The sequence below is a fragment of the Macaca nemestrina genome, chromosome 11 (assembly GCF_043159975.1).
Source record: "Macaca nemestrina isolate mMacNem1 chromosome 11, mMacNem.hap1, whole genome shotgun sequence".
In the NCBI taxonomy this organism is placed as follows: domain Eukaryota; kingdom Metazoa; phylum Chordata; class Mammalia; order Primates; family Cercopithecidae; genus Macaca; species Macaca nemestrina.
Genome location: NC_092135.1, coordinates 121,625,334 through 121,650,176, shown reverse-complemented (window position 1 = coordinate 121,650,176; position 24,843 = coordinate 121,625,334). Strand labels below are relative to the sequence as shown.

The 24,843-nt window shown below is 39.4% G+C and overlaps 1 long non-coding RNA gene across 1 annotated transcript in view; it reads right to left on the bottom strand.

Annotated features, from left to right (window-relative positions):
• Positions 1-15,784: 15,784 nt before the first annotated feature.
• The window catches only part of LOC139357008 (uncharacterized), a 40,246-nt gene continuing 31,187 nt past the window's right edge, over positions 15,785-24,843 (bottom strand). The window contains exon 5 of the long non-coding RNA XR_011609617.1: positions 15,785-16,803. This is a non-coding gene — a long non-coding RNA (uncharacterized lncRNA). The remainder of the gene's footprint in view (positions 16,804-24,843) is intronic.

The following is a 24,843-nucleotide window of genomic DNA, read 5'->3' as shown; positions in this document are numbered from 1 at the left end:
TCCTTCCTTCCTTTCTCTCTCTCTCTTCCTTCCTTCCTTCCTTCCTTCCTTCCTTCCTTCCTTCCTTTCTTTCTTTCTTTCCTTTCTTTCTTTCTTTCCTTTCTTTCTTTCTTCTTTCTTTCTTTCTTTCTTTCTTTCTTTCTTTCTTTCTTTCTTTCTTTCTTTCTCTCTTTCTTCTTTCTTTTTTCCTTCCTTCCTTCCTTCCTTCCTTCCTTCCTTCCTTCCTTCCTTCCTTCCTTCCTTCCTTCCTTCCTTTCTCTCCCTCTTTCTCTCTCTCTTTCTTTCTTTCTTTCTTTCTTTCTTTCTTTCTTTCTTTCTTTCTTTCTTTCTTTCTTTCTCTTTCTTTCTTTCTCGGGTCTCAGCCTCCTTAATAGCTTGGATTACAGGCATGCACCACCACACTCAGCTAATTTTCATGTTTTTAGTAGAGACAAGGGTTCATCATGTTGGCCAGGCTGGTCTCGAACTCCCGACCTCAGGTGGTCTGCCCACTTCTGCCTCCCATAGTGTTGGGATTACAGGAGTGAGCCACTGTGCCACCTAATTACCTCTATTCTTAAATGGACTTACTTAAATTCAGAGAATATCCACAGTTCTTTCATACTGAAACCTATGTGGAAAAAAAAAATAACAGAATGTGAAATGGGTAAGACAAAGGAATATCTCTCAAGCTCTTCATACAAAGTTTGATTAAGAGAGAGTGTCTGCAACTCTCTGCTTTGCTCCCAGCTGGGTCTGCTGTTCTAGTGAGCACCAGCAGTTATTCTCATTTTCTGCAGTATTCCCAGGCTGCCAAAAGGCTCTGCTCTGTAAGCTGAGAAAGACTCAACAGCTACAACACTGGTGTTCACAGCAGCAAGGTTTATTTCCCCACAAGATGATATTCCTGGGTTTGCATACATTTGCTCTTTTCAGTGAACCATGTCCTCTAAATGTCACCTTGCTTCCATTCAGCATGGTCTGTGTTCCGACTGTCCAGAGGCCTCCAGGAACAGCCCACAGATTGATGGCTTGCTGAAAGCTCCCTCGTTATCTCTCACTGTAAATTCCTTTCGTGAGTAATCTCTTGTGCCCTGGATGCAGCGCTTCTTTGTATGCGTGCTGTGGAATAAAATCTCAGATAATGTGTGAGCTAATTTTCTTTCTTCCCTCCCTACCCCCATTATCCCCCACAATGTGACCTCAGAGCTAATTGTTTGATTAGTAAAGCTCAGTTTAAATGGCCCTAATTGGTGAAGAATGGAAAGTAAAAGATATTAACATGTTTAAACAAAGAAAAGTGTGTATGTGTGTGTGTGTGTGCGCACACAGGCACCAATGTGCCACGAAAACACACTTTTGCAAAATTAGTAATGAAATAAACTATATTCTTATCCTGTAAGATATTGCCTTCATTACCCTTTATTTTTAAAATGAAAGAAAATTGCTTCCTTTCTCCTATAATTTTTATCCAGATGAGGATCCCAAAACTCTTACAGAATTTTAAAATATATACATACAGGTTATAATCATTTTCTCTAGAGCAACTACTATTTAAATAGAATTAGATATACTCTTCTCCAGTTACATATTCAAAAGTCTCAAGCTCATACCAAACTCTTCCTATAAACTATGTCATTCTTTGCAGTAGCATTTGAAGGAGTCCACATTCAAAATATTCACCTTAAAGAGGGCTCTGGGTTGGGTGCGGTGGCTCAAGCCTATAATCCCAGTGCTTTGGGAGGCTGAGGTGGGGGGATCACTTGAGTTCAAAAGCTTGAGGTTGTGGTAAGTTATGATGGCACCACTGCACTACAGCCTGGGTGATACAGCAAGCCCCCATCTATTAAAAGCCAAACCAAACCAAAACAAAACAATGATCAATACAGGTTGGAGTGCAGTGGTGCCATCACAGCTCACTGTAACTTCAAACTCCTGGGCTCAAGAAATCCTCCCATTTCTGTCTCTCAAAGCACTGGAATTATAGGCTTGAGCCATTCCTTGCAGCCCAGAGCCCTCCTTAAGGTCAATATTTTGAATACAGAGTCCTTCAAATGCTACTGCAAAGAATGATACCATTTGTAGAAGAAAAATTTGGTACGAGCTTCAATTTTTGAGTATGTAACTGGAGAAGAGTATATCTAATTCAATTTAGATAGTTGTTGCTCTAGAGAAAACCACCCCATTCCTCTGCTGGGACATCATGGGCAATGCCCATGGAAATTGGGAATGGAGTGTTCACTGCCACTAGCAAAGAGTTAAAATTCAGTCCAGCAAGGCTATATTGCTTTAGTACTCTCTCCTTTTTCTTTTACAACTACAGTGGATGCTCTCGCTTTCTCTCTCCTACAACTATGGAGTGCTAAGAAAATCTGGAGCTGGAAGAACAAAGTGGGTGTATCCGTGTGATGGAATTCTATTTAGCAATTAAAAGCAATGAAATACTAAAATATGCTACAACACGGATAAAACAACATTTGGCTAAGTGAAAGAAGCCAGGCACAAAGACCACATAGTGCATGATTCCATTGACAAGAAATGCCCAGAAAAGACCAATCTATAGAGACAGAAAGTAGATTAATGCTCTCCTAGGATTGGTAGTGGGAATGGAAAATGGTTGTAAAAGATCTTTTAGGGTGGTAGAAGTGCTTGGAGATGCTCATAGCAGGAGCTAGAAGAACTCAAAGAAGTGTCTTTTGCTCTTGTAATCAATGCTGAGGGAAGGAGGCATTGCATATTTCCAACAAGATCATGTAGAACACAAGAAAGCCAAGAACAAGATGAAGATAATGTAGGTCTTCAGGTCAGCTGAGAATAGAAACATTTAGTCCTCACACAATCAGAGGAGGCATTGTCTTATCTGTTTCTGGATTTGTCCTGAGTGGAATTCTGGGAGGTGCTTTGGATTCTGCGTGGGGATAGACAGTTCTCAATCTAGGCTTTCCAATAGGACATTCCCCTTTCTTAGTTAAGATAGTGGTGAGAGCTTTGTGGCTAAGGAAGTGCCATCTAGAAAATGGATTATCTTATCCTGTCAGTGCCAATGCCAAAGACTGCACTGGGTTTACCACTGCTTTTCAGACTCTGGCCTATGGCCACCTTCATAAGAATCACCAGTGTCTTAGTTAAACTAGAGAGTTCTGATCTTTATACCAAAACTAGGGGGGGTGTATCTTGAAAATATGCATTGTAAAAATACTAACATCGATGCAAAAATCCTCAATAAAATACTGACAAACCGGATCCAGCAGCACATCAAAAAGCTTATCCACCATGATCAAGTGGGCTTCATCCCTGGGATGCAAGGCTGGTTCAACATATGCAAATCAATAAATGTAATCCAGCATATAAACAGAACCAAAGACAAAAACCACTTGATTATCTCAATAGATGCAGAAAAGGCCTTTGACAAAATTCAACAGCCCTTCATGCTAAAAATGCTCAATAAATTTGGTATTGATGGAACATATCTCAAAATAATAAGACCTATTTATGACAAACCCACAACCAATATTGTACTGAATGGGTGAAAACTGGAAAAATTCCCTTTGAAAACTAGCACAAGACAGGGATGCCTTCTCTCACCACTCCTATTCAACATAGTGTTGGAAGTTCTGGCTAGGGCAATCAGGCAAGAGAAAGAAATCAAGGGTATTCAGTTAGGAAAACAAGAAGTCAAATTGTCCCTGTTTGCAGATGACATGATGGTATGTTTAGAAAACCCCATTGTCTCAGCCCAACGTCTCCTTAAGCTGATAAACAACTTCAGCAAAGTCTCATGATACAAAATCAATGTGCAAAAATCACAAGCATTCTTATACACCAGTAACAGACAAACAGAGAGCCAAATCATGAATGAAATCCCATTCACAATAGCTTCAAAGAGAATAAAATACCTAGGAATCCAACTTACAAGGCGTGTAAAGGACCTCTTCAAGGAGAACTACAAACCACTGCTCAGTGAAATAAAAGAGGACACAAACAAATGGAAGAACATACCATGCTCATGGATAGGAAGAATCAATATCGTGAAAATGGCCATACTGCCCAAGGTAATTTATAGATTCAATGCCAGCCCCATCAAGCTACCAATGGCTTTCTTCACAGAATTGGAAAAAACTGCTTTAAAGTTCATATGGAACCAAAAAAGACCCCACATTGCCAAGACAATCCTAAGCCAAAAGAACAAAGCTGGAGGCATCACGCTACCTGACTTCAAACTATACTACAAGGCTACAGTAACCAAAACAGCATGGTACTGGTACCAAAACAGAGATATAGTCCAATGGAACAGAACAGAGTCCTCAGAAATAATACCACGCATCTACAGCCATCTGATCTTTGACAAACCTGACAAGAATAAGAAATGGGGAAAGGATTCTCTATTTAATAAATGGTGCTGGGAAAATTGGCTAGCCATAAGTAGAAAGCTGAAACTGGACCCTTTCCTTACTCCTTATATGAAAATTAATTCAAGATGGATTAGAGACTTAAATGTTAGACCTAAAATCATAAAAACCCTAGAAGAAAACATAGGTAATACCATTCAGGACATAGGCATGGGCAAGGACTTCATGTCTAAAACACCAAAAGCAATGGCAACAAAAGCCAAAATTGACAAATGGGATCTAATTAAACTAAAGAGCTTCTGCACAGCAAAAGAAACTACCATCAGAGTGAACAGGCAACCTACAGAATGGGAGAAAATTTTTGCAATCTACTCATCAGACAAAGGGCTAATATCCAGAACCTACAAAGAACTCAAACAAATTTACAAGAAAAAAGCAAACAACCCATCCAAAAGTGGGCAAAGGATACGGACAGACACTTCTCAAAAGAAGACCTTCATACAGCCAACAGACACATGAAAAAAATGCTCATCATCACTGGCCATCAGAGAAATGCAAATCAAAACCACAATGAGATACCATCTCACACCAGTTAGAATGGCAATCATTAAAAAATCAGGAAACAATAGGTGCTGGAGAGGATGTGGAGAAATAGGAACACTTTTACACTGTTGGTGGGACTGTAAACTAGTTCAACCATTGTGGAACACAGTGTGGAGATTCCTCAAGGATCTAGAACTAGAAATACCATTTGACCCAGCCATCCCATTACTGGGCATATACCCAGAGGATTGTAAGTCACGCAGCTATAAAGACACATGCACACGTATGTTTATTGCAGCACTATTCACAATAGCAAAGACTTGGAATCAACCCAAATGTCCATCAATGACAGACTGGATTAAGAAAATGTGGCACATATACAACATGGAATACTATGCAGCCATAAAAACGGATGAGTTTGTGTCCTTTGTAGGGACATGGATGCAGCTGGAAACCATCATTCTCAGCAAAGTATCGCAAGGACAGAAAACCAAACACCGCATGTTCTCACTCACAGGTGGGAATTGAACAATGAGATCACTTGGACACAGGAAGGGGAACATCACACACCAGGGCCTATTGTGGGGAGGGGACAGCGGGGAGGGATAGCATTAGGAGATATACCTAATGTAAATGATGAGTTAATGGGTACAGCATACCAACATGGCACATGTATACATATGTAGCAAACCTGCATGTTGTTCACATGTACTCTAGAACTTAAAGTATAATGACAAAAAAAAAATTTTTTTTAAATACTCTTCAGGTGTTTTTTTGTGCACATTAATTGTGAAGAAGTAGTTTGGACCCTGGCATGGGTCTTATGATTTATGATAGAACTCAAGAAATGTTGCTCTGTGAAGAAAAAAAATGTCCTCTGTTAATTCACAAAGGGGGCCCTCTTGACCCATATACCCCTTTTAGACTAAAGAGCACAGGACGAATAGGAAATAGAGAATTCTCACCACATACTTGCAGAGGGATAGGCAATGTTATATTTTTCCATTAGGAAGAAGAGACTTGGTTATCTAGCAAGCTCACAGGCATTGTTGGGAGCCAGCTAGAGCTGCTTTTAAAATATACTTGGGATGTTGGGAGCTGGAGAACCCTAAAGGTAGCAAGGATGTAACTATTTTAATACTTTGGCTTCAAACCTTGGATTTGTGTGGAAGTTTGTGAAATACAATTAGCTACTCTAAACCCAAACATTTCACTTTGTATTTTGCCTTTTTCATATCAGGGTATGCAGGTAAAAGCAAAATTCAGGAACCAGGAAAACAAGAAGTGCTGTAATATAATATAACCCTCTATTCTGTTATGACTCAGCAGAATCACAAGATTTGAGCTCTGGAGGTGTTTTCTGTCCATCAAACAAACAAAGCCCATTCCACCAAGGTAGTATGTGTGCAACAATTATCTTCAGCTTCTCAAACAGACACACACAAGGCAAAGAAACAAACAATTCCCCTCCCCATGAAACAGGGGCCAAGGTCTGACAATGCACATGACAATTGAATGGCTGCCAACACTGCTTCTTTCTCTGAGTTTTCCTGAAAGTCTTTTTCTTTTTTTGTGTGTGAATAACTAAAGGAGAAGCAGCTGCCATAGCAAATAGGATTCAAAACCCCATTAATATTGGTGACTCATCAGCCAGATTCTTTTCTCCATGTCTGAAAATGTCAGGAAATTAAAAAGGCACTGTGGCATCTCCAGGAGACGAATCCCAAATCGGAACTGTAACCACTTCTAAATATTCTTGGCCTCATTTGGAAATTGGCTATCACCGGAGACATGGCCTGGTTTGTAGTCCCATCTGTGGGGGGCAGGACAGACTATCAATTTCACTGAGTGAGCCACTCAGCCCACCTTCCAGCAGTGCTGGGATTATGGGGTTGGAGGTATTGCTTGCTATTTGTGGAGTAGATAAGGGAGCTAGGTGCGGCCTGGGTACTCAATGAGGCTTCCTTTAGAGAAAGAAAGATAGCAGTAGTCAAAAGCTGAAGCCACTTGCACTCTTCACTTTACTAAATGACCAGCTGAATAAGACATAGGTAGAGACAGATATTCAGAAACATCTGGATAATGGCTCTTTAATTTGTAGTCTTTCCCTGTAGATTTAATCCTAACATTTGACTTCCCAGTCAGTTAAAACAGACCTTATGATCCCATTTTAATTCAACAAGCTTCCTCAACCTACAATATGGGGGCCAGCCACTTTTTGTGTATACAACGAGAAAAAAAAATGTATCTTCAGAAAAATAAAATTTCAAATCCTTCTTACAACACTGGAATGAGAAAAATATCTAGAAACCATAATGTTGCTTATAAGGTTGTCAGATTCTTGGCTAAAGTGAATCTTAGCTAGAAATCATTTATTTAATGAGCTCATTTTTAATTGGAGTTCCAGCTCTGAGCATGGATGAGAGGAGTAGCTAGGAAGAGTCTCTGTTCAAAAAGGAAAAACATGTCATGAACATCTGTTCCAGAGCATGGGCTGTGGGAATCAGGGAAGGTTCGAAGGAGTTTATAACAGGTGAGCCATGCTTTGATGGACTGGTAGCAAAGGGCATGTTGAGATGGTGAGGAACCATCTGGGCAGAGTGCAGGAGAAGAGGCTTAGAGTTCAGAAAACAGCCAGACTGAGGTTTGGTATCTAGTGGGGAAATGAAATTGGAATTGTAAATTATGAAAAGCCTTGAAAGCTAAAGGGAACAGTTTGGATGTCATTTTATGGTCAATGAAAAGTCACTGAAAGTTTCTCATCAGGAATAAGAGGATTCTTTTATTTGTTTATTTACTTTACCAATATTTATTGAGTACTTACTATGTGCATTGATCACAGGCATGCTTGATTTAGCAGTTTAAAAAGAAGCCCTTGTTGGCTTGTACTCAAAGAGAGAGGAGACAGATAAGAAGCAAAGAGAAAATAGACACAAGACAGCAGAGTGAAGAAGTGTGCTATTTTAGATAGGATTGTGGTAAGGGAAGGCCTTTCAGAGTCAATGTCATTTGGTGAACGAGCTGAAACAAGTGACAGAGTGTGTGAATCATATATGTCCGAGGGAAAGTCAGTCCAGCCAATGTCATTCCAGCAAATGCCAAGGCCCTGAGGCAGGAACTCATGCAAGGAAGACCAAGGAAGCCAGTACAGTAGAACAGAATGAGCAGGAATAAATGAGAAGAGATTGAGGTCAGAGATGATTGGGAGCTGGACCCTTTCCAGCCATTTGATGGACTCTGGGTTTTACTCTTCATGAGATAAGAACTGCTGGAGGATTTGAGTATGAAAGTCACTGTGTCTCAGTTATGTTTCTAAGACATCTCTCTAGAGAATAGATTTTAGAAAGACAAGGACAGAATCACGAAGAGCAGTCAGGGGGTTTTTGCAATAATACAAGGGGGAAGTGAAGGTGGGTTAAACCTGGGTGGCAGTGATGAAGGCGGTGAGTAGGGGTCAGATTCTGGACACACTTTGAAGGTAGAGCCAGTGGGATTGCTGATAGGCTGGATAGGGCAAGTGACGGAAACGAAAAGACCAACAATTACTGCAAAGCTTTTGCCTTGAATAATAACTGAATGTAGGTGACAACTCAGTTGGGAAAAACTGTATAAGGAATGGGTGTGGAGGGATCAGGAGTTTGACCAGAGTTCATTGGGTATAAGCAGATTAGTAGCTATCTACTAATATTGAGTAGATATTAAGCAGAGAGTAGAGGATTTGAATCAGGAGTTTAAGGGGGAAGCCAAGACTGTACATATCATATACATCTGAGAATTGTCAGTATATAGACGACATTTCAAACATGAATGTTGTGAGCTCACTTACGGATTGAAGAAAGATGTAGAAGTTTTCAGAATGGAGCTAACAGTACTCCAAAGTCTAAAGGCTAAAGAAATGAGGAATATCCATTTATTAATTCTAAGAAGGAGAAGTAGCGATGTAGGAGAGGAATCCAGAAAAGAGTGGAGTCCTCACAAATTCCTTGAGGAAGACATCATTGTTACCATCATCACCTCCTTAAAAAGTAGATCCATGTTTCCATAGCTGGTATGTAGCAGTGCCCATGCTACTAACCATTATACATACTGTATCTCATGAAGAGGTAAGGGTTATCTGCAGGAAGTGGAAACATACAAAAGCATTTTGTTTTGTAACCAGGTTTTTGAGCTCCATAGTCTAAAGCTATGTCTGACTCATGAATCTACTCCAGTATTTCTGGAAAGGAGGAAACTGGTGCTACGTCAAGGAAGAAAGAATTCATTTTGAGACTACAGAGTAAGATTTTTAACAGCAGAAGGCATTGCAGTATTTTTTATAGACATTAGCTAAATAGTTTACTATTAATGGTCGAACAAAAGAATAATTTACTGTTAATTGTTGAACAAATGAAAATGCTATGGTAGGAAACTCTAGTAGGAAACTCTAGTAGTAAACCGAGATTAATTTTATTCTGATTGAGACAATGAAGATATTGGGCTGCTAATTATATTGGGGAGTGAATTGATATATCTCATTTTGCTTTTATCATATAGAATAACTGACTCTATACCTTGTTTTTCTAACAACCTAAGCTACATTGTTTCCAGTTCTGGCCCTGGATTATTGGACTCACTAAGTGACCTTTGGCAAGTCACTAAACATCTCTGGACTCCAGTTTACCCGTCCAAACCTAAGGGGTCTCGTGAGTGAGATCCCTTTCAAGACCCCTTTCTATTAGGTTAGTGCAAAAGTAGTTGCGGTGTTTGCTATTAAAAGTAACGTCAAAAACCTCAATTACTTTTGCACCAACCTATATTTCTAGCATCTAGCATCCACACTTTACTATTTATGGCAAATGTATTCCTATATTGAATTCCTGCAATGCGATGCACAACTCCCAAATGCCACGTCTTTCGAGCCCTCTAAATTACTTTAAAATAGAAATGCTGAAGGTGGCAGCCCTGTAGATAAAAATGTTAAATACTCCAAGTCAAGTTGAACAATTCCTGAAAACTCATGTTCTTTGTAATTTTTCCTTTTGGCTTTAATTTTCTAGGTAAAGGAGAAATGCCAACCTCTCCCTCCTCTAAACTCTCACAGCACTTTATCTTTGTCTGTCTTAGAACATTGATTGCTTAAAAAACTTACTTGCACCTACACACCTTAAGTGTTTCCATTATGAAGCTGTGGTTGAATAAACCATCTCCTCAGTGTATTCTTTCAAACTCAGAACAAAGTACCAATGGGTGGCTTAAACAACAGACATTTATTTTCTTGCAGTTCTGGGTTGCTAGAAATCTGAGATTAAAGTGTTAGCAGGGTTGATTTCTTTTGAGGTCTTTGTCCTTGGCTTATAGATGGCCAACTTCTGCTGTGTCCTCATTTGATTTTCCTTTTGTATGTCTATGTCCTATTCTCCTCTTTTCATGACACCAGTAGCATTGGATAGGCCTATCCTAATGACCTCATTTTAACTAAATCCCTTCGTTAAAGGACCCATCTCCAAATAAAATCACATTTTGAGATACTGCAGTTAGGACTACAACATATGACTTTTCAGGGGACACAGTTCAATCTGTAAGATCCAGGAAGCACATGTTTCCAATTCCCAACTTGATCTTGTTTCTGTGCACCACAGTGCTGACTGCTCACCCTCCATTCCTGAGAAGTTGCATCTGTGCTCAACTGATTTATAGGTAAGGTGGGATTCAAAAGTGATATTAGTAATAAAAGAAGTAGAAGCTGGCCGGGGGCGGTGGCTCACACCTGTGATCCCAGCACTTTGGGAGGCCAAGGCAGGCAGATCATGAGGTCAGGAGATCAAGACCATCCTGGCTAACACGGTGAAACCCTGTCTCCACTAAAAAACACAAAAAATTAGCCGGGCGTGGTGATGGGCGCCTGTAGTCCCAGCTACTCGGGAGGCCGAGGCAGGAGAATGGAGTAAACCTGGAAACTTGTAGTGAGCCGTGATTGTGCCACTGCACTCCAGCCTGGGCGACAGAGCTAGACTCCATCTCAAAAAGAAAGAAAAAAAGAAGTAGAAGCTAATCTTTGCAGTTTAGTCAGTACTTATGCCTATCTACAAAGACGTGCTTCACTCCAACTTTGTAGACTTTCTAAACTTTATGGACTTCACTCTAACTTTATATAGACTTCCACTCAGTCTTTACAGAACTTTGAGGCTCTAACCTAAGAAACAGATAGTGTGTTTTTGATGAGCAAAATCATTCTTGGTCTTAGGGCAACATTTTGCTCTGAAAGGGATTCTGTTGCTTTGAAAAGAAGCATTTCACTTGCTCTTTTGGAAGTATATTTCATATCGTTTACCTGATGCTCAGAGGTAAATGTATAAAAACGCTCGACCCTTCTCATACTTGGAGAAAGCCATGATCCATTCAACATGGCATTTAATTTCTGATAACTATGACAAAAGGCAGAAAATATTGCCTTAACAGGTGTGTTTCCCTGAACAACCCATTATAGCTCTCCCATCTAAGCTTCTTTAAATCATTTTGGAGTCTTTTATAGAATTTTAAGCCCAAGGAAACTGTTAAGAAAAAGGCTTCCATATTTTGAATTAAAGGTATTATTGCAGTGGCATTTGGGAAACAGCAATGAGTTTAGTGTGTCCATGTTTCAACTTAGGTCCTACTCTTGGAGCTAGAAGATCAGAGCTTAAGTCACAGGTAGGCTCAGACCTTAGGAAATTAACTCCACCACTTCTGAGTCTTAATTCTTGAAGTCAGCAATTAGTGTAATGATTTTCTGCCATTCTTAACTCTTGGATAGTGTGAAATACAAAATGACAGAATTTGTTATTTTTAACAAGTTGAAGAGCGGGCTGGTCAGCTGCTCTCATCTAGGCGTGCTCATAGGTCTATGGTCAGCTGTGAAAGGTCTAGGATGATCTCAGGTGGACAACTCAGCTCTGTTCCTTGTGTGATCTTGTGTTCCAACAGGCTCGTTTCCTCAAAGACAGAGGAACAAGAAGGAGAGAAGAGAATCAAGGCCTTTGGAGGCCTTGACTCAGAACTAGTGCCCTGTCACTTCTTCCTCATTGTAGAGGGCAAAATATATGACAAGCCAGCCCAGATTCTCCAGCCAGTGTTATGTTGATAATCTCAACTCCAACCCTTAGCCTACCTCTTCCTGGTCACGGTCACTTCTGCTGGTTGTAGCCTTTATCACTACTGCCTGCCAAAATTCAAATTCAAATATGGGCCCTCCCTTTCTGCTATGCCACTTTCCCTCTCTTCTTCTTCCGTTATCTCTACAGCCACTTGCTTCCCTACCACTTTCCCTGTGTTGGAGGAATAGGAAGAGAAGACTCCATTCTTGACTAGAGAAGTTTCAAAATCATTTGGAAATGAGTGTTGACACAGGGCAGAATCAGACTGGGGTCATTTTGCAAACCATTTACTATCACAGGAATAACTGAACAATTAGGCCTCTGTTTCCATACAATTTGTGACTACTGTCTTTCTTAGGCTTTCCATGTACACAGTAAAACATTTTCCCATGATTTGATTCTAGTTTCTTGCCCTTTTTAGATGTGGAAACCATGGAGATAAGCTTCTTACTCTGTAAGGTTACTATTCGGTGTTTTCTATCACTTCTAATTGAAAAGATACTGCATTTTTTAAAATTATAAAGTTTGGGATGACTCAGGGGAAATTTTAAGAGTTCCATTAGGAGCCACATGGGGCATACTTCACAGTTGCAACATAAACACAGTGAAAAGTGTACACTTTATTCTTTCCCTTCCTAAGAAGGCCATTATTATTTCCATTTCATTGTTTTCAAAGTAATTGAAAATGGTCAATTTTATGTTCCTCTATGGTAAACATATTGAGTGGAAAATTTCAAATTTAGCTATTTCTCCTACTTGAGAACATGATTTGTATTGTAAGTCATTTGCAGTAAATGAACTGCTTGGACTATTAAACTGGAGGATCTCAGAATATATATATTTGTCAGCTATGATTTAAATCCCACCTTTTTTCAAAAAGAGATCCTAGTCATTTATAATAAAAAGAATGTATAGTAAGTTGTTTAAAATAGTTATGGAAGCATGAAGAAGAGGGAAAAGTGAAAACAGAAAAAAGCCCAAGCCAACAAAATTACTGTAATTTAGCATTAAATTAGACTTTATGCCTCCTAATTAGAAAGAAACAATTGAACTTCCAAGTCAGGAAAGTTCAATTTATTCTCTAGAGCAGTGCTCTTATCCCAGGGTTAATAACACAATAGTGCCACAAATAATTTGCTGTTAATAACTGTTAAAGTTGTTGAAGTATTTCCTTTTAAAAATATAGATAGAATGGTGTTTGGAAAAAAACTCTCAAATTTTTTTCTTTGCTCTCATACCACACAATAAACACAGACTTCTGTGACCAAATGTGTGTGCGTGGGAGGGTTTCTCTCCACCACCAAGTGAGCAATTAATCTTGCATCAGATACCAACTGGATGTCCTCCAATTCAGTGCCAACACTATCTACCTGGAGATAGCATCAGGTCTCACAAATTGAGGGCTCAGTCCCGCGAGACTGCCCTCTTCACTTCAGACACCAGTCTCAATTCTGGGCCTTTGGAACTTCTGACCCACTGGCTTCAAGTTGGGGTTCCCATGACTCCTCTTTGGATTTGGTTAATTTGCTGGAACAAATCTCAGGCCAATGCTTATGTTTTACTGTTTTATTATAAAGGATATTACAAAGGATATAGATGAAGTGTTGCACATGGAGAGGTAGTAATGCATGGTTTTTCTCAATCCCTTTGTCGGACTTGTGATGGGGGTACCCCATCTACGTGGCCTATCACGCTCAACCCCTTGCAGGAGGGAGCTCGTGAGTGAGAGACTGTGGGATCTAACTGGCTGCTTTGGGCACTAGCAGAAGCAAGCTCTGTGCGGGCCCCGTGGTGGCACCCAGGTGGAGGTGTCTGCAACCCCTGAAACCCCAGAGCACATGTACAGTGCTCTCTTAGCTCCACCATCTGTGGACAGCAGTGTGTTATCAGCTCAGTGGGCCCCTTGTCTCATCACATGGGGCAGCTGGCCTCTGCCAGTGAGGACAAAGGGCCAGTGCGACAGCCTTTTTTTGGTACCTGAACTCGGTGGGTCCTGAGCTCTTGTCCAGCGTCCAAGAAGAATGAGGTTGCTGGAACACTTGAAGGATGATGAAGGTGGAGAATTTTATTAAACAATGGAAATGGCTTTCAGAGGAGAGGGGAGCTGGAGTGAGGATGGGATGGGCAGGTAATCTTCCCCCAAAGTCTAGCTGGCTCTGGCTGGCTCTTTCCTGACATCAAGCCATCTCTCCAAAGTTAAACCATCTCTCCTCCAAAGTCCAGTTGTCCCTCTGAAGTCAAGTTGCCTCTCTCCAGTCAAGCCGCTTCTGTGTCTCTACTGACTGAATTTGGGGTCTTTATGGGCACAGGATGGGGGATGGGGCAGGTCATAGGTAGTTTTGGAAAAGGTAACATTTGATTGGTAGAAAGACATTATTCAGAAAGAACCAGTCAGGAGACAGCAGCCAAACAGGGAGAGAAGTTCTCACTTTAGGCAGCAGATTTCAGGCTTTTTGGTTTGAAGGGGGGGTTTCGCCAGGGATCTGCCCCTGTCTGCCTAGAATTTCTCTGCCTCCTATGTCTCTCAGTAGAAATGGAAGAGTACATTGGGGAGCTTCTGTGTCCTCCCTGGGAGCACCACCCTCAAATAACCTCCACTTGTTCAGCTATTTGGAAGCTCTCTGAACCCTGTCCTCTTGAGTTTTTAAAGAGGATTCATTAGTTAGGAGTGATTGATTAAATCATTGGCCATAGGTGACCAACTTGACTTTCAGTCCCCTCTCCCCAGAGGAGAAATTAAGGAGGTGTCAGTCCCATCTCCCATTCATATTTTTGTTTTTTTCTGTGACCAGCCCTCATGTAAAGCTATCAGTCAACATTAGCATATAAAAAGATAGCACTTGGGGGATTCCAAGGATTTTAGAACTTGTATGCCAGGAAATAAGAAAGAAGACCAAATATATATATTTCACAATATCACAGATGGATTCATTTTCACCCACTTACTTTTCTAAGTGGGAAAGAAATGTATGTGTGTACAACTAGGTTGCTGTTTTATATCTATAGGAATCTAGCTACGTGTAAAATGTAAGTCATCCGATACATACATCAGAGTGATGAGCAGATTGAAAGCTGCTGCCCAAAAAGATTCTTTGCCTGTGACCAGTTAATGCATATTGGTTTTTTGCCTGAATTTGCAACCTTGGGAGAATATCATGAACTTTCAAAATCCACAGCTGTCCAGGGATCGCCTATAAGTGGATGGTCATGAGTGGCAAATAGACAAATACTAATGATATCATCATCACCTGGAATAAAACACTTTCAAAGCTGTTTCCTGCTTATTATTTCATCTTAGCCTCCCAAATTCATAAGAAGTTTAGGAAGGTATTGTTTTCATTTCACTGATGAGCAACTGGGACCCAGAGAGATGAAATACCTTGCAGAAGTTCACATCTTTTAGGAGCTAGAGCTAGCCTGATTATTTTTGCTCCTGAAATTGCTGAACTGCTCTGAATGCCCTGAATTTATCTTGGTAGAGACCAGAGATCTCCATTGAATGTTCTTCTTGATTGGATAAAACCAACCTTGGCCAGAGAGAGTCTCACACTCACTTTAAACTGTGAGTTATAACCTTACAGCTGGCCAGGGCGAAGACCCCCTGGCTCAGGCTATCTCTGTGCTCAGTGCATTGAACCATTTATGTGAATATCCCAAGGAGTTGCCAGGACTGAACTGAAAGAGTTAAGGTCTTCCCCAAAATGCTTGGTCTTGCCAGAGCAACTGACTCTAAAGGCTGGTCTGTTACCAACCCTGCGTTCTTGGACCTTCAATGCAATATAAGTTGACATGAGGCCTAAAGAGTTTTCCCAGACAAGGCTGTATTGGAACTTACACCAGATCATAAAGGAGGCAGCACAAGAGAGAGAGAGAATTTTCTGGCTGGCTCCCCAGAGGGAGACGAAAAGGCAGTTTTAAAAGGGCTGAAGAGGGAAAGGAGTGGTGTTTGGGCATGTAAAGGCAGGGAACTGTTAGCACTTGGGCAGTTTGAGAGCATGCTTCTTCGTAGGTCGCATGTCTTATTTGCATGTTAAGTCTCTACCCCTGGGTGTGATTTTTTAGTATTTTAATGAAACTGAGGTTAAGGGTTGGTCATTCTCCTGGCCTTGTGCATATGTGGGAGTTAGGGTGGACTCTCTTGAGTAAGATTTATGGTGGAAATTGCTTATTTTAGCTTCCTCAAGGTCCTGTAGTCAGTGGTTATGGCTCCGTGCACAAGATTATGATGCAGGGTCTGAATGATCTGATTGGGGTCTCTGCTGGCCAGGAGCCCTTCCCCTCACCAGCTTGCAGTCCTTGGTGGGACGTGGTTGGGGGAAAGTCCCATTCTTACTCTGTCTCAGGATGATAATTAAAAGGGATACCTGTTATGTCACCATGTATCTAGACCTCATTACTAAGATACCGTTAGCCTGGAAGAGACTAGAAGACAAAGCATTATGCTTTCTCTATCTTGTTTTTTTCCAGATGATTCATTAGTTAGATAATTATTGAATTTAAAGCATTTTTAAACCCTGAAATAAAAAATTTTATCTAAAGCAACAGAAAGCAGATGGTGTACGTGAATAAGAGAACCAGCTCAGAGTTATACACAGCTGTATTCTCTTCTCTGCTGCCAGAAGTGGAATTTGATTATGTCCGTGATTCACTTCCAAAATGACACATCCTTAACATCCTAGTGTAACACCAAGCTTTTGGCAGCGATGAAGCTAATCTTTGTCCTGAAAATAATACTGCCTTCTCCTCCTTACTCAGGAAATTAATTCAGTGACAAATTAGAGTGCAGTGTTCTTCATCAGCATCAAGATTTTCTTTAATAACTAGTAAAAAGCAGTGAAAATAATAAAAGTGTTTACAAAGATAATCAATAACGTCAGAATGCAATAACTGAGATTCTATCAATATCAGGTTCATTTTGGGGTAGAGGTCTAGTATATTGCTTTAGAGGGTAGCCTCTGGCATCTGACAAATCTGAGTTCAAATTCCTAATTACTGTGTGAGATCAGAAAGTTGTCTCGCTTTTTCTCCTTTGAAATCATATAATAGGCCGGGCGCAGTGGCTCACGCCTGTAATCCCAGCACTTTGGGAGGCTGAGGTGGGCGGATCGTGAGGTCAAGAGATCGAGACCATCCTGGCTAACACAGTGAAACCCTGTCTCTACTAAAAAAAAAACCAAAAAAATTAGCCAGGCATGGTGGTGGGCGCCTGTAGTCCCAGCTACTTGGGAGACTGAGACAGGAGAATAGCGTGAACCCGAGAGGCAGAGCTTGCAGTGAGCCGAGTTTGCGCCACTGCACTCCAGCCTGGGTGAAAGAGCGAGACTCCATCTCAAAAATAAATAAATAAATAAATAAATAAATAAATAAATAAATAAATCAGATAATAATATTTATCTTAAAGAATTGTTGTGAGGATTAGGTAAGATTATGGAAGTAAATTTCTCACCACCGTACTAGGCATGTAGTGAGCACTTAATAACTGGTAGTTGAAAACAAAAGTTAATGGACTAAAAGATGGGTACCCTTTTGGGCCTTTCTGATAATCAATAATCACTTGCATAATTCTGAAGACGTCCATTGAAACAAAAGATATCCAGAATATTGTGGTACTTAGACTTGGAAATCTTGTTTCTAACATCAGTACATGGTTGACTTTTTGGTACTTTCTATGGTGCTACCAATTAATGTCAGGAAATATAAATAGTAAACTCAAACAACAATTACTTCTCTTTCCAATCTCTCTCTCTCCTTTTCTTTTTTTTTTTGTATCTCTCTTAATCTTTCTCTGATGACAAGTGGCATTCAATCTACTAGGGCTGCTTGAACAAACTACACTATCTCTAAGCTCTCCGTAGCCGACAGCTAAATCTAAAAACAGGTGATTAAGCTACTGGGCTTAGAATTGAAAGTATAAATAAGAGTTTATAAGACTTGGATGTTAATAAGGACTCAATCTCATGATTTTCTTTTTAATAAATAAGAGTTTATAAGACTTGGATGTTAATAATGACTCAATCTCATGATTTTCTTTTTAAGGTCACTGTTCATATGGGGATAGAAGGCTGGGATTTTAACGTAATGCTCCACACCATGATTTTGTGCCCCAATTCTTCCACCATCAGGGTCTGTTGTTTCTTGGTACTGGAGGTGGTGTTTCAAATGATTACCAGGCAGTTAACAAGGAAACCCAGGTGCCTGATGTTTTATTCCTGCCTGTCTGACTCATTGCTCTGTGAGTGGTAAATGTCAGGCAACAAGAGAGCTGGTGATATCTTATGGGACAGCACAGGTATGGAAGTCAGGGACTGATTTATATACTGGGCCTTGCCATTCATGATTTCTTAGACTCCAGTTTTATAATTTCACATTATTGAATAACAGTAAGGAGAGGCTTCTTCCTGAACAACATTTCTTATCATGAATCAGCCATGTGGCCCCTGTCGAATTTCTTTGCTGGTAAATTGAGACTCTTGGCGGGAAAGTTAGAGGAGGGGAATACCTGCACTCTGGGTGTGTCTTGAGGGGATGGCTTCAGTGCCTACCTTATGACAGACACCAAACGTCAGTGGGTAGGAATCCTCACATCTTAAGACTTTGGGATTAAGCAGAATTTTCACTGGGGGACAGGGCCCAGATATATCTCCTGAGAAGGTCAGGTGGAGGAGTCAATGGGTGAATGGGTCTCCACAACCCTTCCCCCCTTGACAAGCACAGTTCAGTCACTCAAAGAGCACACTAGCATTTCAACCCTGGCTGTTGCCACCACTATCTATTAATGCACTTGGACTGTGTTGGTTCTTGAACTTTCCAAACAATCTGAGATCAACTAACGACGGGATTTTCAGGGTAAACAAGAAAAGCTATTTGTACTTCATTAGTTACTTTTACTAGTATGAATAACCATATGGCCTTCTCGAGAGTTTCTGCCTCTGCCCTAGAGATTTGTGTCTGTTCTACTATTTTATCTGCCTGTACTAAACCAAAAGTGAGATCAAACCAGATATTGGCAGATAGATTTGAAGAACCACCTCCCATTTCTGATGATAACACCTCCTGTTGGATCTGGAAAGAATGTCTCTTTATTTCCATCATCTGGGCATCTTTTATAGTCTACGTCAGTAAACTAAATATACTTCACCAAAATGGACTGAAAGAAATGACACCAGCACACGAGCTACGAAGGCCCAGCATGTCCTGAGAGGGCATATGTTCAAATTAGCCATCTTTTACAGATGAGGGACCTGAGGCTCAAACATCATGGCTAAGCATATTCCTACAATGCACTTAGTTACAATTTCTTATTTAAAAAAGAAAAACCAACAGCTATGTTGGAATAATTGAAACAAATGTCACAACATGTGAAAATACTACAGATAGAATATACGATCATCACGACACCTCAGTGAGATTACCATTTATAGGTAAGGATGCTAAAATGTGGATTCCAATCTTGGCTCTCATACTTATGCACCTTGAGTCCTTGTTCAAATCGCTAACTTCTCTGGGATTCAGTATGAGGAGGTTAGACCATATTATATCTAAGGTTTCTCCCTGGGCTAAAATCATATAATTTGAGAGTATCATATTGCATAATGTCTGTGAAAAGCATTGTGAATTATAAAGCAACATTCAAATATTGATTGGTGTTATCTCTTCACATTCCCATCACAATGTAACCTCAAATGCCTTCAATAGAACATCATTTGTCTGAGTTTAAGTTTGGGGCACAAACAGGGAATTAGATTATTCAACAGAAATAATGATCCTGAAAATACCCTTATTGAATGAGGAAAGACACATTTTAACAGTGTAGTTAGGACAAAGCAATACTATTGCTTATTTTTATAGGTAATTCATTTGCTGAGCAATCCTATAGAAACGTTTTGGTATGTTTTATTCTCCATTGGCCATGATGGCATAAAATCTGACTATGTAATATTATTCTCAGAAATTGAACCAGATATCTGAATACTAAAGTGAAATGGAGAAGAAAGAAATAAAGCTGAAATATAAATTGATTGGTCAAAAATTCTTTATTTTAAAATAATTTCACATATAAATAGAATTAGAGTAATTGTTGATTTACTTACTGTGAAATTAAAAATATACTATGATGTATTCGATCTACATTTGTAAAGTAATAAAATTTAGATGGTATCTATTTAAGCTGTTGGTTGGAGAATCTGTATTGAGAAAGCTGGACATGGTTTGCTTTTGATGGCTTTTTGCTAGCGCAAACCTTAGCGTGGTTCATGGGAAGTAGCCTGACGATAGCATAGTTGTGGAAACTTGTTCAGCTTTGAAACAAGTCTTTGTGATCTTTGCTTCAATATGGAATGCACTGGTTCTGAGAGATATGTTTAATCCCTTTTTCAAAAGACAATGTGGATGGTTGAATTCATGTTCCCTGTATAAGGACCCTGATTTAAATACAGCCACAGAAGCACTATGAATTCTTTCTGTGATGAGAATGGACATAAACAAACCCAAAGACCAAGGAAATATAGTTTTGTTGATTCTTACGCTTTATATATGGTTTCCATTCCTTGCTTCAAAATACATTCGCTGAAATTATGAATGCACTCTGGTGTGGAAACATTGATTGAATTCCATGTTAGCTCAGGGTCACAAGCCAATCAGGAAGTAGCATTATGGAGAGTATTAATAACCGCAAGTAGTGAGTCAAATTTGGCTCACAATAGTAAGTCCTTAGAAAGTTAAATGCTGATTGAACCAGTGGAAATAAACAGCCATCTTCCTCTGATTAGTAGATGCTAAGAAAACAAAAGGCAGAGCTGACAAAAATAGTGATTATATTGATTATGTTGGGGCTCACATCCTTTACACAGATGAATTCTGTTGGCCAACCTATACCTTCTTAAGGAATCACAACATGAAATAAAGACAAGGTTTGAGTCGTAGTCCTGCGTGGTGTTGAAGAAACTGGCTTTTAAGTCATGATTCATGAGGACTTTACCCTTGGGAATTAAGAAGTCTTTCTTCTTATCTAAAAGTTAAAGAAAAAGAAACTTTGATTCCTAATTGTTGTGATCCCATGGAACAACAAAACAAGTACTTTCAAGTTATTATGATCATTTGTATTTTGAATTATATTAAATACATGATTAAACTTCATAGTCTATTTGTTTTAAATCTAAAGGAGTTAATTGTCTAGTAACTCTGGCCTTGAGCTAGAAATTAGAAGTCCAGAAAGACTTATTTATTTGATTTTTAAATTAACTGCCTTTTCTAAAAAGCCTGGGATAGAAGCACTAAGGCATCATTAAATATAAAAAATATTTAGGCCAAGAGATGACAGTAGTAATACAAACAAGAAACCAGGGCAGTTGAAAAACAGCCCTCAGATAATGGTGCCTCATTAGTATATTGGAACATTCAGGATTTTAAATAATGGTCTAAAACAGAAACTGGGCCACTTGATTGAGACTGGGGTGAGGGTTATAAAGACAAGGTCCTACCACAAGAAAAACATTTTTGGGGCAAAACCCTTGCCTCTATTTCTTTGTGTTATAGACAAAAAATAATAAATGGCAGAGTGCCACAACAAATCTCAACTGTGGAAAAGATAATAGAGAAAAATCTGATCTCTGAGGTTGCCAGGATTGCAATTACAGTAGATCTTAAATAAATCCAAAAGAGCACTGCATGTGTGGAGATAATATTTGGCATTCTTTGGTTGAATACCCAACATCTAATTTCAATAGTACTTCAATTTCTTTTAGGGGTGTTACTTTTCCCTTATTCTGCTTTTTTTTTGTGTGTGTGCAAGGTTAATTCCTTCTGCATGCCTCCATTTATAGAGCTGAGAGGTCCACAGCATTTTTCTCTTCATTCTGACGTTTCAATGGAATAGTCTTATGACCTAACCTTGACTGACTGGGGGCTTTCTTTTAGGACTTCGAAACTTGAAAGTATGAAGCAAGGGCGGAAGAAGAAATAGCTGAATAGAATTCTTTATAGTGGCAAGTATGGAGTAATAACCATATACATGTTGGTACGAGACAATTGTATGCTTCTGGGTCTTAGCCTTCTGATGTTCCTTTACTATGTGGTTCTCCTACTTCCATCAATTTTGTGAGACTCTGAATTCTTTCCAATAACTTCCCTTTTGCTTAAGTGTCCATTTCTGTTACTTCCACCATGGAACCACAACCGTTCCACTATGGACGTTAAATATAGCCAGATTGCAGGAATAAATCTCTGCAATGAGCTCTAAGTTTCCCTGCAGAGTGGGGGTTATTTGAAAGCTCATGGAGATATTTTAAGAGTGAAAGCACTTTGAAAGGAGATGCATAATATTAGTATTCACATACCTTAGGTGCCTGATAATAATTCTTCCCAGGGATGAATTGCTCCTGGAAAATTTAAGACCTACTGAAAAGCTACATAACCTAGACCTTGCAGGGTTGATAATAGAAACGACTTTTGTACCCACAGAAGAAAACACATAACTGTATACAGAGACACACTATGGTCTTGCTTTTATTATTAAATAGGAAATCTTACTGATGCTTGTTCATAGCATTTTTCTGGTTAAATATCTACATAAAAGTATTTAGCAAAATATAATGAATTAGTAATGTACATTCAAAATTGGAAGAGACTGGAAATCATGCAGTCCAGTCCATTTCCTGATGCTCAGATCCCTTCTATAACACACCCTGAACAACTGTGTTGTTGAGTGAACACCTTTAGTTATTGAGTGTTCACTACCTTGCTAGGCAGCCTACTCGGTTGTTGAATAACGATGCTAATTTACAACATTTTTCTTGACTTTGCACCCAAATATATTTTTCTTTAAGTTGGACATATTTAGTAATCACAAAATTGGTCCCTGGTGATACGAAGAATAAATTTACTTCAAATATTTGCTTATAATTTCTTAAATTCTTTTTCTTTCTATATCTGTATCACTAGTTAAAGATGAAAAATGAGGCAACACAGATGATACTATCTTTTATACAGAAAATACCAAAGAAGCCACCAAAAATAACTGATGGTAGTGAACAAGTTCAACAAAGTTGCAGGATACAAAGTCAATATACAAAAATTAATTGTGTTTCCCTACAATAAAAATGAACAATTTGAAAATGAAGTTAAGAAAACAATTTCGTTTACAGCAGCATTGAAAGGAATAAAATACTAAGGATAAATTTAATTAAAGAAGGGCAAATCTTATACACTGAAAATTAAAAAGATTGTTGACAGAAAAAAGAATATCTAAATATTTCTATGTAGTCTTCTGACACCTCGTTTTCATGAATCAAAAGATTTAATGTTATTAAGATGATAATATGCCCCAAATTGATACACAGATTTAACAAAATCCCTATTAAAATGATGTCTAGCTTTTTGCAGAACTTGTCAATCTAATTCTGAAGTTTATTTGGAAATGCTAGGAACCTGGGATAGTCAAAACAGTCTTGAAAAAGAACAAAGTTGGAAGACGCACAGATCCTGATATAAAAACATACTACAAATCTGCAGTAATCAAGACAGCATGTTACTGGCCTAAGAATAGACTATAGATTAATGTAATAAAATTGGAAGTCCAGAAATAAATCTTTACATTTATGGTCAATCAGTTTTCTACAAGAGTGCCAAGAGAATTCAACAGAGGAAAAGAACAGTCTTTTTAGTGAGCAGTGGTGCTGTAAATGGATATTCACATACGAAAGAATAAAGCTGGACCACTGTCTCACACCACATACAAAAATTAACTCAAAAAAGGGTCCTACACCTAAATGTAACTTTTTTTCTTTTCTTTTCTTTTTTTTTTTTTCAGTCGGAGTCTCGCTCTGTCACTCACGCTGGAGTGCAGTGGCACGATCTTGGCTCACTGCAACCTGCACCCTGGGTTCAAGCGATTCTCTTGCCTCAGCCTCCCAAGTAGCTGGGACTACAGGCGCGTGCCACCATGCCCGGCTAATTTTTTGTAGTTTTAGTATAGACAGGGTTTCACTGTGTTAGCCGGATGGTCTCTATCTCCTGTACTCGTGATCCGCCCACCTCGGCCTCCCAAAGTGCTGGGATTACAGGCGTGAGCCACTGCGCCCAACTCTAAATGTAAAATTTAAAATTATAGCAATGACTCACGCCTGTAATCCTAGCAGTTTGGGAGGCCATGGCGGGTGTACGGCTTGATCCCAGGAGTCTGAGACCAGCCTGGGCAGCATGGTGAAACCCAGTCTCTACAGAAAAACAAACAAAAATTACCTGGGCATGGTGGCGCATGCCGGTAGTCCCAGCTACTCAGGAGGCTGAGGTGGGAGGACTGCTTGAGGCCAGAACGTGGAGGTTGCAGTGAGCCAAGATGGTGCCATTGTATTCCAGGCTGCGTGACAGAGCCAGACACTGTCTCAAAATAAAAATAAAAATAAAAATTTAAAAAACTGTAAAATTATAAAGGTCTAAGGAGAAACATAGGATTAAATCTTTATGATCTTAGGTTGGGTAATGGTTTCTTAGATATGACACCAAAAGCATGTGTGAAAAAAAGTGAAAGTAGATACACTGTACTTCAAATTTAACACTTTTTTTTTTTTTGCTGTAAATGACAGTATCAAGAAAATGAAAAGTCAAGTATAGAAGGAAAGGAAATATAAGAGACTTATATTCACAATATATAAAGAACTCTTAGAACTCAGAAATGAAAACACAAATAACCAAATTTCAAAAATCGGAAAAGCATTTGAATAGCCATTCCTCCACAGAAAATATACAAATGGCCAATAAGCACATGAAAAGTGCTCACTAGCCTTTAGGGAAATGTGAATCAAAACCACAAGATACCACTTTACATCCACTAAGATGGTTATAGTCAAACAGTATCAAGCATT